Here is a 6,740-nt window from a genome sequence, read left to right as displayed (position 1 = left end):
CTTTTAAAATCTAATATTTTTGGGATGAGAATACATGCAGGTTTTATAAATGATTTACAAAATAAACACAAGTACGTGAAACTACATTCTATGTTTGAATTATCGAAATCGAATATGCCCCTTTTTATTAAGTCTGGTAATCTAAGAATTAGGGAACAGACACCCTAATTGACGCGAATCCTAAAGATAGATCTATCGGGCCCAACAAGCCCCATCCAAAGTACCGGATGCTTTAGTACTTTGAAATTTATATCATATCCGAAGGGTGTCCCGGAATGATGGGGATATTCTTATATATGCATCTTGTTAATGTCGGTTACTAGGTGTTCACCATATGAATGATTTTTATCTCTATGTATGGGATGTGTATTGAAATATGAAATCTTATGGTCTATTGTTACGATTTGATATATATAGGTTAAACCTATAACTCACCAACATTTTTGTTGACGTTTAAAGCATGTTTATTCTCAGGTGAATACTAAGAGCTTCCGCTGTTGCATACTAAAATAAGGACAAGATTTGGAGTCCATGTTTGTATGATATTGTGTAAAAACTGCATTCAACAAACTGATTTCGATGTAACATATTTGTATTGTAAACTATTATGTAATGGTCGTGTGTAAACAGGATATTTTAGATTATCATTATTTGATAATCTACGTAAAGCTTTTTAAACCTTTATTTATGAAATAAAGGTTATGGTTTGTTTTAAAAATGAATGCAGTCTTTGAAAAACGTCTCATATAGAGGTCAAAACCTCGCAACGAAATCAATTAATATGGAACGTTTTTAATCAATAAGAACGGGACATTTCAGTTGGTATCCGAGCGTTGGTCTTAGAGAACCAGAAAATTTGCATTAGTGTGTCTTATCGAGTTTGTTAGGATGCATTAGTGAGTCTGGACTTCGACCGTGTTTTCTTTAAAAATGATTGCTTAACATTTTTGTTGGAAACTATATATTATTAACATGTATATATTATGTGATATATTAATCTCTTAACATGTTTGATATTGTGTGATAGATGTCTACCTCTAGGACAAATCCCATTGACTCACCTAATAATAATGAAGAGTCGAATATATATTAGACTGATTTACAAGTTCCCGAAGAGGAACCGGAAGAAGAATCAGAACCGGAAGAAGAATCAGAACCGGAAGAGGAGGAACTGGAGGAGGAAATAGAACCGGTAGGGGAAATAATAAAAAGGTTAAGTAAAAGAAAATCCTCAACCAACCGACCAAGGTTAATTATGGTCAATGGTGTTTCCGCCAAGGAAGCAAAATATTGGGAGGATTACCAATTCTCCGATGAATCGGATTCCGACGAGAATTCCGATGATGTTATAGAAATTACCCCAACTGAATTTAAAAAAGCAAAAGAAAATAATAAGGGAAAGGGCATAAAAATAGAGAAATCTAATTCCAACCCCGATGAACTTTATATGTATCGTCAACCCCCGAAGTCCTTAAGTTGTAACAATGACCCGGGAACCTCTAAACCACCAGGTTTTTCTAAACCGTTGTGGAAAACGACAGCTAGTATTAGGGGAACATCATATATCCCTAGAAACTTGGCAAAACGAACCAAAACCGAAGAAGAAGAAACGAGCGAGTCGGAATAAGATAGTTGTATTCGTGTGGTGTAATATATGTAATATAGTGTGCTTATGCTTTATGATATATGTAAAAATTGCTTGTATTAATAAGTATTTTTTTTATGAATCTAACTCTTGTCTATTTTACAGTATAAAAACACAAAATGGATAGACAACCCAATATTTTAAGAGACCTACCCGGAGACATGATTAATGAAATCTTGTCTAGAGTCGGTCAGAATTCCTCGGCACAACTATTTAAGGCGAGATCAGTTTGTAAGACATTCGAAGAACGTTCCAAGAATGTCTTAGTTTATAAGAGACTTTCGTTTGAAAGATGGGGGATATCACATTGGGAAACCCATAAGTTACGATGTGTTTACTTTGACGCATATATTGCGGGGAACCCAAATGCTATTTTACGCAACGGGTTAAGAAATTATTTTGACTAAATGTATCCGAATATAGGACTTCCTGATTTAGAAAAAGCGGCTAACATGCAATATAAAGAAGCATGCTATGCTTACAGGTTAGTAATGTTCACTTCTCACCAAAGTGAGAAAAAGAACATCGGGCTACAGCTATTAAACAAAACTTTCCCACAAGTGACGGAGTCGGTAATTGGGGTAAGAAATGAGGTTTTTAGGTTATTACGAGACTGTTGGTCATTACGTAACCCTCGTCCCTTTGACGACGTTACAACACGTTGTCTTATCAACGGCCATAACGGTTATGTTCCACAAGACCAAGGATGGGAAGTAGTCCTAGTAAAACCAGAATGCATGACTTGTTTCTAGACGTATGAATTACGTGTCTTTATTGCCTTTGCTGAACGACTTGTGTACTAGCTAGAATTATCTTCACAACTATCTTGTATCAAAGTTATTGTGTGCTATATTTCATGCTTTATGTAAAATAAGCGGTATTGTAAGTTTGTAAAATATTGTATAAAAGTTTGAACGCGAAATATTATTATAATCAGTTTTTCATATAGAATTGTAGTAGTTGAATTGTATATTAGCTACTAAGTATGAACTTAACGGGTAGGTACTACCCGAATTTAAACTTATAAAACGCTAATACGAAGAAAAAGCTTTTATAAATGAGTTCATATTATGCTACGAAATACTATTAACTACTCTTAATATTCTGTATGATTAACTTGTTCCATTTGACTATTTTGAAGGAAATGGCACCGACTACTCGACACACCGTGAATATGAATGAAGAGGAATTCCGTACTTTTCTAGCTTCAAACATAGCCGCAGTACAGGCTGCGCTACATACCAACAATAACCTTGGATCTAGCAGTACAGGAAATTGTGTAGGATGCACCTACAAAGAATTCACTGCCTGCAAACCTTTGGAATTTGATGGAACCGAAGGACCGATCGGATTGAAACGGTGGACCGAGAAGGTCGAATCGGTGTTTGCCATAAGTAAGTGTACTGAAGAGGACAAAGTGAAGTACGCTACGCATACCTTCACAGGTTCTGCGTTAACATGGTGGAATACCTATCTAGAGCAAGTAGGACAAGATGATGCGTACGCACTACCGTGGTCAACATTCAAGCACTTGATGAACGAGAAGTACCGTCCCAGAACCGAGGTCAATAAGCTCAAGACAGAACTTAGAGGGTTACGAACCCAAGGATTTGATATTACCACGTACGAAAGACGATTCACAGAATTGTGCCTATTGTGTCCGGGAGCGTTCGAAGATGAGGAAGAGAAGATCGATGCATTTGTGAAAGGATTATCGGAAAGAATCCAAGAAGATATAAGTTCACACGAGCCCGCCTCCATACAACAGGCATGTAGAATGGCTCACAAACTAGTGAACCAGATTGAGGAAAGAATTAAAGAACAGACGACTGAAGAGGCCAATGTGAAGCAAGTCAAAACAAAGTGGGAGGAAAACGGTGATAAGAATCACCAATACAACAACAACAACAACAGCAATTACAACAATAATCGCAACAATTATCCCAACAATCGCAACATCAATCGCAACTACAACAAACGGCCCAACAACAACAACAACAACAACAACAACAACAACAACAACAACAACAACAACAGCAACTACAACAATCATCCCAACAACAATAATAACCGCAACAACAACAACAATCAGAAGCAGCTATGCCAAAGGTGTGAAAAGTATCACTCGGGGTTCTGCACCAAATTTTCAACAAGTGTAAAAGAAATGGTCATAGCGGGGTGAAGTGTGAGGTCTACGGACCAGGGGTTAACAGAAAGAAAGGAACAAATGGTGTCGGAACGAGTAATGGCGGAGCAAGTAGTGTCGGAGCAAGTTATGCCAATGTAGTTTGTTATAAATGTGGAAAACCGGGACACATTATTAGAAATTGCCCGAACCAGGAGAACACGAATGGACAAGGCCGCGGAAGAGTTTTCAATATTAATGCGGCAGAGGCACAGGAAGACCCGGAGCTTGTTACGGGTACGTTTCTTATTGACAATAAATCTGCTTACGTTTTATTTGATTCGGGTGCGGATAGAAGCTATATGAGTAGAGATTTTTGTGCTAAATTAAGTTGTCCATTGACGCCGTTGGATAGTAAATTTTTACTCGAATTAGCAAACGGTAAATTAATTTCAGCAGATAATATATGCCGGAATCGAGAAATTAAACTGGGTAGCGAAATATTTAAGATTGATTTGATACCAGTAGAGTTAGGGAGTTTTGATGTAATAGTTGGCATGGACTGGCTGAAGAAGGTGAAAGCAGAGATCGTATGTTATAAAAATGCAATTCGCATTGTACGAGAAGAAGGAGAACCCTTAATGGTGTACGGAGAAAAGGGCAACATGAAGCTACATCTTATTAGTAATTTAAAGGCACAAAAACTAATAAGAAAAGGTTGCTATGCTGTTCTAGCACACGTCGAGAAAGTACAAACTGAAGAAAAGAGCATCAATGATGTTCCCGTCGCAAAAGAATTTCCCGATGTATTTCCGAAAGAATTACCGGGACTACCTCCACATCGATCTGTTGAATTTCAAATAGATCTTGTACCAGGAGCTGCACCAATAGCTCGTGCTCCTTACAGACTCGCACCCAGCGAGATGAAAGAACTGCAAAGCCAACTGCAAGAACTATTAGAACGTAGTTTCATTCGACCAAGCACATCACCATGGGGAGCTCCTGTTTTTTTTTTGTCAAGAAGAAGGATTGTACATTTAGGTTGTGTATTGACTACAGAGAGTTGAACAAACTTACCATCAAAAACCGTTATCCACTGCCGAGAATTGACGACTTATTTGATCAACTACAAGGCTTGTCGGTTTATTCGAAGATCGATTTACGTTCTGGATATCATCAAATGCGAGTAAAGGAGGATGATATTCCAAAAACTGCTTTTAGGACGCGTTATGGTCATTACGAGTTTATGGTTATGCCGTTTGGATTGACTAACGCACCAGCTGTGTTCATGGACCTTATGAACCGAGTGTGTAGGCCATATCTTGACAAGTTTGTCATTGTTTTCATCGATGACATACTTATTTACTCAAAGAATGATCAAGAGCACGAAGAACATTTAAGAAAAGTGCTAGAAGTATTGAGGAAAGAAAAACTGTACGCTAAGTTTTCAAAGTGTGCATTTTGGTTGGAAGAAGTTCAATTCCTAAATCACATAGTGAACAAAGAATGTATCCAGGTGGACCCGGCAAAGATCGAAACCATTGAAAAGTGGGAAACCCCAAAAACTCCGAAGCATATACGACAATTTTTAGGATTGGCTGGTTACTACAGAAGATTCATCCAAGATTTCTCCAAAATAGCAAAACCCTTGACTGCATTAACGCATAAAGGGAAGAAATTTGAATGGAAGGATGAACTAGAGAAGGCGTTTCAGTTATTGAAGAAAAAGCTAACTACGGCACCTATATTGTCATTGCCTGAATGGAATGATGATTTTGTGATTTATTGTGACGCATCAAAGCAAGGTCTCGGTTGTGTATTAATGCAACGAACGAAGGTGATTGCTTATGCGTCTAGACAATTGAAGATTCACGAGCAAAATTATACGACGCATGATTTGGAATTAGGCGCGGTTGTTTTTGCATTAAAGACTTGGAGGCACTACTTATATGGGGTCAAAAGTATTATATATACCGACCACAAAAGTCTTCAACACATATTTAATCAGAAACAACTGAATATGAGGCAGCGTAGGTGGATTGAATTGTTGAATGATTACGACTTTGAGATTCGTTACCACCCAGGGAAGGCAAATGTGGTAGCCGACGCCTTGAGCAGGAAGGACAGAGAACCCATTCGAGTAAAATCTATGAACATAATGATTCACAATAACCTTACTACTCAAATAAAGGAGGCGCAACAAGGAGTTTTAAAAGAGGGAAATTTAAAGGATGAAATACCCAAAGGATCGGAGAAGCATCTTAATATTCGGGAAGACAGAACTCGGTATAGGGCTGAAAGGATTTGGGTACCAAAATTTGGAGATATGAGAGAAATGGTACTTAGAGAAGCTCATAAAACCAGATACTCAATACATCCTGGAACGGGGAAGATGTACAAGGATCTCAAGAAACATTTTTGGTGGCCGGGTATGAAAGCCGATGTTGCTAAATACGTAGGAGAATGTTTGACGTGTTCTAAGGTCAAAGCTGAGCATCAGAAACCATCAGGTCTACTTCAACAACCCGAAATCCTGGAATGGAAATGGGAAAACATTACCATGGATTTCATCACTAAATTGCCAAGGACTGCAAGTGGTTTTGATACTATTTGGGTAATAGTTGATCGTCTCACCAAATCAGCACACTTCCTGCCAATAAGAGAAGATGACAAGATGGATAAGTTAGCACGACTGTATTTGAAGGAAGTCGTCTCCAGACATGGAATACCAATCTCTATTATCTCTGATAGGGATGGCAGATTTATTTCAAGATTCTGGCAGACATTACAGCAAGCATTAGGAACTTGTCTAGACATGAGTACTGCCTATCATCCACAAACTGATGGGCAGAGTGAAAGGACGATACAAACGCTTGAAGACATGCTACGAGCATGTGTTATTGATTTCAGAAATAGTTGGAATCGACATCTACCGTTAGCAGAATTTTCCTACAACAACAGCTACCATTC

This window comes from Rutidosis leptorrhynchoides, chromosome 9 (genome assembly GCF_046630445.1).
Source record: "Rutidosis leptorrhynchoides isolate AG116_Rl617_1_P2 chromosome 9, CSIRO_AGI_Rlap_v1, whole genome shotgun sequence".
NCBI lineage: Eukaryota > Viridiplantae > Streptophyta > Magnoliopsida > Asterales > Asteraceae > Rutidosis > Rutidosis leptorrhynchoides.
Note: the sequence above shows the minus strand (reverse complement) of the source record.